This window comes from Papio anubis, chromosome 1, assembly GCF_008728515.1.
Source record: "Papio anubis isolate 15944 chromosome 1, Panubis1.0, whole genome shotgun sequence".
Lineage (NCBI taxonomy): Eukaryota > Metazoa > Chordata > Mammalia > Primates > Cercopithecidae > Papio > Papio anubis.
This window is the reverse complement of record NC_044976.1, coordinates 44,924,396-44,935,953: the sequence shown is the minus strand read 5'-3', so window position 1 is coordinate 44,935,953 and position 11,558 is coordinate 44,924,396.

Here is an 11,558-nt window from a genome sequence, read left to right as displayed (position 1 = left end):
CACCACTGAAGACATTTATTAACTTGTTTGAGTGCTATCATTACAGTCACCATACCGTTGTAGAGATGAAGAAGTTAAGATACAGAGTAGTCATTTAAGTGTAAGTGTTTGCTGGGCTTGGTGGCTCACGCCTGTGATGCTAGCACTTTGGGAGTCTGAGGTGAGAGGATTGCTTGAGGCCAGGAGTTCAAAACAATGTAAAATGATAAAATCAAACAAAATAAAAAGTGTCAAGAGTCAGGATTCAAACAACCAGCCCAGTAACAGAAGCCACACTCTTAGCTGCCATGCTAGACAACTTCTAATTAGTGTTAATGACAGTCTAATAACAATGTTTATTACTTAGTTGACAACAGAGATGCTTAACTACATGAAATCTAACACTGTATTAGAAAAGCTAAAAAACTGTGAGTGTAATTGCTACTGGTCCAGCAAAAGCTGAGGGAGGACTCCACCCAAGTAACAATATCATTAACGTTAAGAGAAAGGCTCTCCTTAATCAGACTGCAAATGACCTAATGACTGCAATGTATCAGGAGTGCTTTGAAAGACAGGGACATCTTTCAAAAGATGACAGCAACATGAAAAGATCCTCACAACAAATTCTAAAAATCAACAAATTAGGCCGGGCGCGGTGGCTCAAGCCTGTAATCCCAGCACTTTGAGAGGCCGAGGCGGTGATCACGAGGTCAGGAGATCGAGACCATCCTGGCTAACATGGTGAAACCCCGTCTCTACTAAAAATACAAAAAATTAGCCGGGAGTGGTGGCATGTGCCTGTAGTCCCAGCTACTCAGGAGGCTGAGGCAGAAATGCACCTGAGGTGGAGGTTGCAGCGAGCCAAGATCACACCACTGCACTCCAGCCTGGTGATACAGTGAGACTGGCCTAAAAAAACAAAAACAAAAAAAACAAAAACATCAACAACAGCCAGGAGCGGTGGCTCACACCTGCAATCCCAGCACTTTGGGAGGCCGAGGTGGGCGGATCACCTGTGGTCAGGAGTTCAAGACCAGCCTGGCTAACATGGTGAAACCCCATTTCTATTAAAAATACAAAAAAGCAAAAAAAATTAGCCGGACGTGGTGGTGGGTGCCTGTAATCCCAGCTACCCAGGAGGCTGAGGCAGGAGAATCACTTGAACCCGGGAGGCGGAGGTTGCAGTGAGCTGAGATTGTGCCACTGCACTCCAGCCTGGGCAACAAGAGCAAAACTCCGTCAAAAAAAAAAAAAAGCTAAAAATCAACAAATTATTTGGAAATTATTAGAGTAATTAGATGAAAAATTGAGCCTCAAGTTATATCACTTTTTTGTCATTTTAATATATAATTTAGTTTGGAGCTAACCCTCCCCTCCTGTTCCATCCCACAGCACCATGAACATCTGGCCTTCTCTGTACTCAGGGTGCTGCCTCCAACCTAGTTTGAAAACAAAAAAATATAATGTAAAGTTTTTATTGAATTGATGTATTATTAATAGTTATGGCCGGGCACAGTGGCTCACGCCTGTAATCCCAGCACTTTGGGAGGCCGAGGTGGGCGGATCACAAGGTCAAGAGATCAAGACCATCCTGGCCAACACGGTGAAACCCCGTCTCTACTAAAAACACAAAAATTAGCTGGGCGTGGTGGGACTTGCCTGTAATCCCAGCTACTCTGGAGGCTGAGGCAGGAGAATTGCTTGAACTTGGGAGGCGGAGGTTGCAGTGAGCCGAGATCAAGCCACTGTACTCCAACCTGGGCAACAAAACCAGACTCTGTTGCCAAAAAAAAAAAAAAAAAAAGTCCAATGTGGTGGTTAAATGTTAAGTATCATAAAAACCATCAACTCTCAAGGTGGCCAGGCTCTGCCTGAGGGGAGCAGAGCTTCCTGGCCACGAGCAGCTTGAGCAGTTCCAACCATGAGCAGCTGGTCCATTTACCCGAAGGGCCCTAAGAATATTATTTTCTATACGTTCTACAGAAACACTGCCTCATCTGGGGCTTCCCCCTCCCTAGTACTGCCTTTCTCATTTCTCCTTTCAGAAAACTCCTACAGATGCCGTGAGGTTCAGCTCACTCACCACCTCTCTGGGAAGCCCTCCCCACATGATCCTCTCCAGACACACCAGCCACCCTCCTGCCAAGTCCCCCGTTCCGTGGGCATCTGGCCTCACCACACTGCTGTGCTGCTGCCCGGCATAGTCTGCACAACTCTGCCTCCACCACGCCCCATCCAGGTTGGAAACATTTTTAGCACAAGTGTGAGCCAGGCATCAGATTCATCTTTATAATGAACCTGTCCCCAGAGTTCAGCACAGGGCAAGACCCGGAGAAATTCCCTGGGAAATTTTACTAAACTCAGTGGAATTGGATTTGTTTGCTTGAGCCTGTGAGGGTTTGGCCTGTGTCCCAGCCTTGCACCTCCCCTCAGACATAAAGGTGGACACCTGAGGCCTCGAGGATATCACTGGCAGAGAGAGGGTGACATGACTGAGAAGGTGCCCAGGACAGAACTGTATAGCTTGTTGGGGAGACAGCAAGGTGCTAAGAGCCAAGAAACCTGAAGCCACGATGGGAAGCTGGAGACACCATGAGTGACCTCACTCCAAACCTCTTCCACTCCTCCAGTCAACCAGACATATACCCCCTCCAGGTCCCCAGCCCAGCAGCCCAGACATCCACATGTTCACCAACCAGATGCCCAGACACACACCAAACCAGCTGCCCCCACACATCAGACACACAACCACACACGAACACTCTCCGCCAGACATTCAGACCCACACCAGCCACACGTAGCTAGATGTACACACTCCAACCAACAGCCCAACACATGCCCACCCAGCCAGGCACATAACCACACAGCCAGACCAGACACACAACCAACCACAACACAATGAAACGCCAGCAAGAGGCACACGAAAGCAGGCCCTTGTCCGCGGTAAAGGAAGCTATACCCACCACCGCACACAGATGGGGCCTCCACAAGCACACAGGACGCTCCATCATGCCCATTCACCTCTGCAACCCATTAGCCCAGACTTCCTCCTCATCAACCAGGGAGGGGCAGCTGCTCTCTGGGGGCAGATTGATTTATCCAACTAATTAGCCCCAATTAATATTAATACACATACTCAGCAACTGCAGCAGCTCAGACAGAGAAGCTGCCCGTTGGGGCCATCAATCACCGTCCGGGGGGAAGACACTCAGGAACTCCAGAGCATGGGAACAACGCCTCAGGCACTAGCCCAGCCCCCACCTCTGGGCGCCCAGACGGAGTCCACCATCGTCAACCAAAGCTGGAGACCCCGAGAGACCATGAGCCCATCCCCACTCTGGCAGCTGGGGACTCCAAGGCCCAGATACTGGTTGTCACATCCTCCAGGCCACACAGCAAATCCCAGGCTCAGTCTATGTTTTTCTCCATGTCCCTCCTTCCCGCCCTTCTCTCTGCCACCTGGGGCAGGCTTTGCTGATACATCTGTGGCTCAGCCACTTGGCCTGCCAGTCTCAGCCCAGCCAGCCACAGAGGCTATCCCAGCGAAATACCCCCACCCTGAGTTGCCAAAGCAGCCTTTTAAGACCTGCAGCTTCCTGGGAGACCCCTTCCCCAGCCCCCTGTGCTCTTCACTTCTCAGGGCTCAGCAAGTGTTTTCAGAGCTGAATGGGGTGGGGGTAGGAGGGGACAGGTAGACTAGGGTTCCTTTCTTGGGGGATTTTGGAGTGCTCAGGGGCTGAAAGAGATTGGGCCTCCCTCCTCCAATTGCCTCCATCAGTTTATCTTATTTCCGCAAATACCCTAAATGGGCACCTCCCATGTTACTGAGCCACGTGCCAAACGCTGGAAGAACAGAGAAAGAATACACTGCCCCCAGTCTCCAGGGTGTCAAAGGCCGGGGATGGAGGAGAACTGGCAACCACACACAGAGCTGGCATGGGGAGAACTGAGGGTGAGGAAGTGCCCACCCTGTGTCAGCAGGGGCTGGGGCCATGGACGGGAGGGGCATCCTGAGGTGTAGTCCTCCTGTTGGGATTGAGGGCCAACGCCCTCTGTGGCTGGGGGCCTCCAGGGCCTCCGGGACCTGCTGCCGCAGTCACTGGGCCAGGGCCTCCATCTTCTGCAGTGCTACCTCCCTCCATTTCTGGGCCCTGGGGATCTTGTTCTGGGCTGGAGCATGCCACCAGGTGAGCAGGGAAGTCCCCAGCAATGCAGTCCCCAGCAGGGCCAGCAGGAGTAGCATCACCAGGGAGTCACACAGCCAAGCCACCCTGGGTATTGCGCAACCTGTGTGGATCCAGCTGCTCTTTCTTCAAGAGTACGTCTCATTTATTTGTCAGTGATGCTGCCAGGGCCCCCAGGCACATCTGGGGCCCTGGGTGTGGCAGTGATCAACCTCCTCCTAGTTCTTACCCCATCTAGACTTCCTGGGGACAAAACCCCTATCTCTCAGGCCACGCAGAGGAACAGGCTTTGGCAGGTGGGCCTGAAGAGAGGCCCAAGCCTACAGCTGGGCAGCTGACCTCACCTCTGTCGCATCCTACTGCCACCCATCCTACCTCTCGGATCCCACCCCTCAGACACCCTACTCCAACCCTCAGAAGTTATAGATGGGGTTGCTCCTGGGGTTTCCATCGCCTTCAGGATTCTCCCGAAGCTCCTTTGTTCTGCATAAGCAGACACATGGAGGTAGACTGAACACGCCATGTTCGCCTAGAGTGGAGGTTCTAGGGGACAGACAGAGAGGAAAGAAAAGAACACCTGGAGGAACGGGCTGGGCTCATCAGGCATCCACCCCAGGGGAGATGATGCCAAGACATGAGACCAGCCAGCCCAGCTGGGCTTCCCCCTTGACTCCAAAGCAAGGCCACGACTCTGATCTGGGGTTCCAGCCTCCCCAGTCTATTGGCTCTCCCTGCTGGTGGAGGGGAGTTGTGGGGGTAAGGGAGATGACTTCCCAGAGGAGGAACAAAGACATGAGGAGACTGGAAAAGTGGAGCAGAGGGGCCCTGATGTGGGAACCATTCTGCTCTCTTCAGGGGCCTCCATCCAGTTTCCATCTCAATGGTCATCACTGAGGCTGCAAGTCACTGTACCCAGGAGAATGGCACCTCTGCCCTCCAGATCAGGAAGCCAGGGCAGCAGCAGGTTAGGGTGGGAAGGAACTGAGTTTGTGGTTGGTAATGTTGAGTCTGAGTACCCGAGGGTCTAAAGGAACAGATGTGAGGTCAGCAGTTGACTAAGAGGTGACCCTGAAGTCACCCACCCTGTAAAACTCTGTCATCTCCATGGGGCCTCCAGACCAGCCCTCCTCTGTCCTTCTGCCATTTTCTTCCATAGCCCCCACACCACCTTCATGAACTCCAGCTCTCCCCCATATCCTCAGCTCCCCCAGGCCACTTGTCACCTGCACCACACCCCATGGCACAGCACTCTAGGCCTTGTGACCTCACCTTTTCCTGAGTTACACCCTTCCATTACCATATACCTCATTTTATCTCATCATTACACTTATCATTAGCCGAAGTTTTCTTGTTGATCTGTTACTTACCTCCCGCCTGCCTCCCTAGAAAATAAATTCCATAAAAGCACAGAGCAGGCCAGGTGCAGTGGCTCACACCTGTAATCCCAGCACTTTGGGTGGATCACTTGAGCTCAGGAGTTCATGGCAAGACCCTATCTCTACAGAAAATGCAAAAAAATTAGCTGGCGAGTGGGGGGAGCATAGACCTTGTCAGCCTTTTTCAAAATGCCTGGCACGATCAGGTCCCACGTGGTCCCACATGTGTTTAATGATATTGCTTCAGTGAAGAAATGATGGCAGGTTGAGCCCTCCATTCCTACCTTGACTTCCCCGCTCTGTTGTCACTGCTAGCTCTTTCCTAGCAGTATTTAACATGCTAAGTCTCTCCTATCTTGGGGGATGAGAGAGGATTCCCTCAGATCTACACCCTCCCTAACTACTACCCCGTCTTTTGTCCCCTTCCTGAGCTTTTCCACTTTTCTGCACGGGCTGCCTTTACTTCTTCACCTTTCACTCACTCCTCCACCCAACAAAGTCCGGCTTATGCCTATATCATCCCAGTGATCTCCTCGAGGGTAAATCAGCAGCATTTAGAGTTGTTGGCTTCACCCTTCTTGAAACACACTCATTCCTTGGCTCGGGTGACAATGCAGTTTTCAGCTTCAATGTTACTTCCTCCAGGAAGTATTCCCTGACACACACATACACACATCTCAGGCCGGATCAGGTCCCACGTGCTTTATTCTCATAATACCCAGGGCGTCTGCTTGATTGCACTTCTAATGAGTGTTTCTGTGTAATTCTACATTTGATGTCTGTTTTCTGGTAGAATGGAAGCGCCATTCAGGCAGGGACTATTTCTGATTGGTTACCCTGAACATACTGTGGGAAGAATTCAATATTTTTATTGGACGGATGAGAGGATGAATGGAGGGAGCAACCCTCATTGTTATTCAGAGAACAACCCTCTCTGAATTTTAGTTTCCTTATGTATAAAATGGAAACAATAAGCCCATTTTCCAAAGGAGATAATGGGTTCAACTCCACAGCCTAACGGATGTTGGATTCTATTAAGACACAGTCCCTGATTTCTACCAAGTGCAGAAGCACAAAAAAGCTCTTTCAACACAGCCTGAGAGAGATGGATGAGTTAAGAGGATGGGAGAAGTGGATAGATGAGGATCTGCAGACCAGGAGAAAGCTATAGGTTGAATGTAGACTGGGAGTTATTTGTCCGCATGGGCACTAATCAAGATCATGGCTCCCAGGACTTTGGGAGGCTAAGGCGGGTGGATTGCCTGAGGTCAAGAGTTCGAGACCAGCCTAGCCAACATAGTGAAACCCCGTCTCTACTAAAAATACAAAAAATCAGCTGGGCGTGGTGGCAGGCGCCTATAATCCCAGCTACTCTGGAGGCTAAGGCAGGAGAATCACTTGAACCCGGGAGGCAGAGTTTGCAGTAAGCCAAGATCCTGTCACTGCATTCCAGCCTGGGCAACAGAGCAAGACTCCGTCTCAAAGAAAAAAAGAGATCATGGTGGTAGATACGATAAATGTGAAAGGAGCAAAGGATCAGGGACTGATTGGAAAATTCCCTATTGGAGGTGAGAGGAGGAAGTAATCAGAATGGACCAAAATGGGTTCCCTAATAACAAAGTCACCCATTGCTCCATTCAACAAGCCTTCTCTGGGTACCCACTGAGTACCAGGCACCATGCTGGATGCTGAGCATACGCAGCCCCGATCCCAAGTGGCTTCACTTTCCTGAGATGCCCAGGGTCGCCACCCCAAATCTATGTGTAGGAAACTTGGGAGGGCCCAGCCAAGCCCAGCCAGAGAAATATGAACTAAATATGCATCTGGCTGGGAAGCTCATAACTCGGTTATGTGTCCGTCTCTTAAGGGTGCAGGTCACGCCCTTTCCTTGGCCCTGCTCTGATCCATAGGTTTATTATGGGTGACTTGGATGAAGTTGCAGAGGTCCAGTGCTCAGATTTGTGGATACATAAGCACCAGTTGGGAGGAAGAGTGGAAACAGCCAGAGCCCTTGGGATAATCCTAAAAATGGTGTCCAACATGAACAAATGGCAAGTACTCTGGCTGTGTTCTAAAACTCCAATATCGCAGCCACCAGGAGAGAAAAGGGAGAGTGGACAGGGACATGGCAGCCATCTCCTGTAAACAGATGCTGGCAGAGGTGCACAGTACACAGCATTGCTTCTGTCTTCAAAGTGTTGTGGTCACCTAGCACAGAGGCTGGTGCCCAGAGAATGTTGAATGCATGTTCTTGTGATGATTGTACAAATGAGGAAGGTACAGTAAGTTTAGAGCTGAGCATGTGGGTTTCAAGTCTTCTCTGTAACCCGTAATGATCAGCCTTCAACAAGTCAGCAACCACCTCTGAACTTCAGTTTCCTTATGTACAAAACGGAAATAATAGGTCCTCACCTGTAATCCCAGCACTTTGGCAGGCCAAGGCGGTCAGATCACTTGAGGTCAGGAGTTCAAGACCAGCCTGGCCAAAATAGTGAAACCCCATCTCTACTACAAATACAAAACACAGCTGGTCATGGTGGCGCTCGCCTGGAGTCCCAGCTATACTCGGGAGTCTGAGGCAGGAGAATTGCTTGAACCCAAGATGCGGAGGCTGCAGTGAGCTGAGATCGCACCACCGCACTCCAGCCTGGGCAGCAGAGGAAGATGCCGTCTCAAAAGAAAAAAGAAAAAAGGCCAGGCACAGTGACTCACACCTGTAATCCCAGGACTTTGGCTGAGGCAGGGGGACCACCTGAGGTCGGGAGTTTGAAACCAGCCTGGCCAACATGCTGAAACCCCATCTCTACTACAAAGACAAAACATAGCCGGGTGCAGTGGCAGGCACCTGTAATCCCAGCTACTCGGGAGGCTGAGGCAAGAGAATCACTTGAACCCAGAGGCAGAGGTTGCAGTGAGCCAAGATCACGCCATTGCACTCCAGCCTGGGTGACAGAGCAAGACTCTGTCTCAAAAAATAAAAAGAAATTAAATTTTTTAAATGGAAATAGTAATGACCATTTTCCAAATGAGATAATGGGTATTCAACTCCACAGCCTACCAGGTGTTGGATTAAAGACACAGACCTTGCTTTCAATCAAGTGCAGAAGCACAAAGAAGCTCTTTCAACACAGCCTGACAGAGTTGGAAGAGAAGAGCAATTGCCCTCACCTTGGATGAGTAGGCGATCTTTGGGTGGAGACCCCAGGAACAACACTCCAGGCACAGCAAGCACCAAGAGCAAAGGGCACGGAGGTGGGGGACCACTCGGTGTTCTGAACATTACCTGCAGGCCACATGGCTGTGATGTGAGCACTGAGGAAGGGGAGGAGATGAGGCCACAGGGGCCAGCTGCAGGCTCAGGTTAAGCACGGCCTTGCAGATCATAACAAGGTGTCTGGACTTGGCACAAGTGAATCCAGAGATTTTAAGCATGAGGTTGCCTAACTGCCATGTGAAGGATTGTTGGAGATGTCCAGTCTGGAGGCCACAGAAGCCAGGCAAGAAGCTGTGGCAGGCCGGGTGCAGTGGCTCCCGCCTATAATCCCAGCACTTTGGGAGGCCAAGGCAAGCAGATCACCTGAGGTCGGGAGTTCGAGACCAGCCTGACCAACATGGAGAAACCCCGTCTCTACTAAAAACACAAAATTAGCCGGGCATGGTGGCGCACGCCTGTAATCCCAGCTACTCGGGAGGCTGAGGCAGGAGAATCACTTAAATCACTTAAACCCGGGGGCCAGGGAGGCAGAGGTTGCAGTGAGCTGAGATCTCGCCATTGCACTCCACCTTGAGCAACAAGAGTGAAACTCCATCTCAAAAAAAAAAAAAAAAGAAGCTGTAGCAGTGGACCCGGTGAGAAGGGGAAAGGCCATGAAAACAGGCAGTAGCCACCAGCACACTGGTGGTCAGGGAGGTCTGAGGAGGAGGCTGACTTGTGCTCTCACTCTTCTGGCCATCATACTCGCTGGGGCTCGGCATCGACAGAAAGATCTCATGTAGTTGCTGACAAAGACTGGCCTAGGTTTCTGTTCCAAGCCCCCCACTTCTAGCTGTGGGACCCTGGGCAAGATAGGTACCCTTTCTGTAAAAGGAGGCAAAAATGCCTATCACAGGGTTAACAGAGGATTAAGTGCCCAGAAAGTAGATGGCTCATAGTAGTTACTCCGTAAATGTGGTCTAGGATTCCCTTTCCCCTTTTTTCCTGATCAAAAGTCATGCTATCACTCCAGGCATTACATATTTAGAGGTCTTCATTAGCACAACTCTCTGTCCCCCTTCTCTTCACTCAACAAATCCCTCCAGAATGTGAGCTCCACAAGGACAGGGGCCAGGGCTGCCTCATTTTGCCTCATTTGTCACTGCCAGCACCCAGCACAGTGCCTGGCCCCTCACACAGGCACACTTTATCATCCCAGAACTTATGGAGCACTATCCTCCAAGCCAAGAACAAGTGCTGAACAAGACAAAGCACAGCTTTCAGGAAGCTTATGGTTTAGTGGAGGAGACAAAAAAACATAAAAGAGCTCAGATAGTGATAATGCTATAAAGAACAAAGGGTGGCCAGGCATGGTGGCTCATGCCTATAATCCCAGCACTTTGGGAGGCCAAGGAGAGTGGATCACCTGAGGTCAGGAGTTCAAGACCAGTCTGACCAACATGGAGAAACCCCATCTCTATTAAAAACACAAAATTAGCCCAGTATGGTGGCGCATGCCTGTAATCCCAGCTACTCGGGAGGCTGAGGCAGGAGAATTGCTTGAACCCGGAAGGCGGAGTTTGCAGTGAGCCAAGATCCCACCATTGCACTCCAGCCTGGGCAACAAGACCAAAACTCCGTCTTAAAAGAAAAAAAAAGAACAAAGCGTAACCTGTTAGAAAGTAACAAGGGGCCAGGCACGGTGGCTCCCGCCTGTGAGGCCCAGGCAGGCAGATCACCAGGTCAGGAGTTCGAGGCCAGCCTAACCAACAAGGTGAAACCTCTTCTCTACTAAAAGTACAAAAAATTAGCTGGACATAGTGGCACACACCTGTAATCCCAGCTACTCAGGAGGCTGAGGCAGAAGAATCGCTTGAACCCAGGAGGCGGAGGTTGCAGTGAGCCGAAACTGTGCCACTGTACTCCAGCCTGGGCAACAGAGCGAGACTCTGTCTCAAAAAAAAAAAAAAAAACAGGAATGAAAGAAACAAGGGGTCGGGTGCGGTGGCTCACGCCTGTAATCCCAGCACTTTGGGAGACCGAGGCAGGCAGATCAGGAGGTCAGGAGCTCAAGACCAGCCAGGCCAACATGATGAAACCCTGTCCCAACTAAAAATACAAAAATTAGCTAAGTATGGTGGCAGACACCTGTAATCCCAGCTACTTAGGAGGCTGGGGCAGGAGAATTGCTTGAACCCAGGAAGCGGAGGTTGCAGTGAGCCAAGATCACGCCACTGCACACCAGCCTGGGTAACAAAGCAAGACTCCATCTCGGGAAAAAAAAAAAAAAAGAAGAAAAAGAAAAGAAAGCAACAAGGCTGGCCATATTTTATAAATGGGTGAGTAGGGAAGGTGACATTGGAGCCGCTTGTTCCAAGCACAGGGAACACCTAACATGAAAGCTCTGCAGCAGGGCCCAGCTTGAAATGATCAAGGAATCAAGGCTGGTCCCGATGGCTCACATCTGTAATCCCAGCACTTTGGGAGGCCAAGGTGGACAGATCAAGAGGTCAGGAGTTCGAGACCAGCCTGGCCAACATAGTGAAACCCCGTCTCTATTAAAAATACAAAAATTAACTGAGCATAGTGGCGGGTACCTGTAGTCCCGGCTACTCACGATGCTGAGGCAGGAGAATCACTTGAACCTGGAAGGCAGAGGTTGCAGTCAGCCAAGATCGTGCCACTGCACTCCAGCCTGGGCGACAGAGCGAGACTCTGTCTCAAAAAAAAAAAAAAAAACCCAAAACAAATAAACAAAAAACAAAAAGAAACCAAAAGGTACTCATGTGGCTGCACAGTGGAGGAGAGGAAGAGACACACAAGATG